The sequence below is a fragment of the Gavialis gangeticus genome, unplaced genomic scaffold (genome assembly GCF_001723915.1).
Source record: "Gavialis gangeticus isolate Ggan-Ray unplaced genomic scaffold, GavGan_comp1, whole genome shotgun sequence".
NCBI classification, from domain to species: Eukaryota; Metazoa; Chordata; order Crocodylia; family Gavialidae; genus Gavialis; species Gavialis gangeticus.
Genome location: NW_017729011.1, coordinates 22512583 through 22513999, shown reverse-complemented (window position 1 = coordinate 22513999; position 1417 = coordinate 22512583). Strand labels below are relative to the sequence as shown.

At 46.6% G+C, this 1417-nt stretch overlaps 1 protein-coding gene across 3 annotated transcripts in view; it reads left to right on the top strand.

Annotated features, from left to right (window-relative positions):
- Positions 1 to 1417, top strand: part of KCNT1 (potassium sodium-activated channel subfamily T member 1) — a 218196-nt gene that overhangs the window by 80876 nt on the left and 135903 nt on the right. The gene's annotated exons all lie outside the window — the stretch shown is intronic.

Genomic DNA, 1417 nt, shown 5'->3' with positions numbered 1-1417 from the left:
AAACGGGACTCAAATGAGTCCAGCCAGGTAGGCATCCAGCCTCTTCTTAAAGACCCCCAGGGTAGGGGCCAGCACCACTTCCCTTGGAAGTTGGTTCCAGCTCCTAGCCGCCCTAACTGTGAAGTCGGTTAGCCCTGCCAACCATGACCTCGCATTGTCGGCCCATGTTCATCTTGGAGTCAATAATGACTCCAAGATCTCTTTCTGCCTCCGTGCTCTCAAGTAGGGAGTTCCCCATTGTGTTTAGTGTGCCTGGTGGGTATTTCTGTGTGAATGACAGGTAAGCAGCCCTTCCTGATTTACTCGGTGATGCAATGGTTTATAGCACATTAGCTTTATGTAAGGATGCCCAGAATGAAGACTTGCATCTGTGGAGTTTCTTAGATCCAAATAAGCACGCCGTGGGCTGATCCCAGAGCTCAGATCCAAACAGACCCGAAATTCCTGGGCTACCTGGTGTGTGTTGTTCTCATTTCAGATGTGTTATCAGGATCGAGAAGCTCAGCCCTATTGCTCCAAACCATATTGTTTTGGATGTACCGTGGTGAAACTGTTTCTAAGTTTAGTTCTTGCGTAGGAGTTCAGTCCTAATGGTGTCACTCTTCTGCACCTGGTACCTGTCAGGTTTCCAAGCTGACTCCTGCACCAAGGGAAAGTTTCCAGCCCTTTCTGTACCATGCTAAAAGCCTGGTGATTTGAGGGGAGAAGCATAGGTTCAGTTCTGTGATCATGAACTGAGCCAGGTACTCTCTCTGCACCCCTCTAGATAGCATTTTTCTAGCTTACAGCAAGGAGAGTTTGGAGTGGATGGATGTCCCAGTAATTAATCACAGAAAATGAGGGTGGGAAGGGAGCTCAGGAGGTCACATCTAGTCCAACCCCCTGCTCAAAGCAGGACCAGCCCCAACTACATCATCCCAGCCAAGGCTTTGTTGAGCTAGGTCTTAAACACCTCCAAGGATGGAGAGTCCATTACCTCTCTGGGTGACCTGTCCCAGTGCTACACCACCCTCCTAGCTAGAAAGTTTTTCCTAATATCCAACCTCAACTTCCCTTGCTGCAACTTGAGACCATTGCTTCTTGTTCTATGTGCTAGTTGGGAACTAAACCAGGAGTTAGGCATCTAAGTGCCTTTCTGGATCTGGCCTGAAGCACACACTTCATTTTCAGTAGGATAACTACTGGGAAAAAGGGCAATATAAATGGAAATTGGTACAACGCAGGTGGAAGGAAAAGTCAAGGAGTTTATTGCATTAAAAGTCAGAGGGGCCTGATCCACATCATCCCGAATTCTGAAAGACATGTTACACCAAATTGCTGATCTGGTAGCAAGTCTTTTAAAACAAATCTATCAAGTCAAGCATGTGATGAGCGGGGATCCTGGTTTTCTCTGATAAAAAAAAAAAAAAAAAAAATC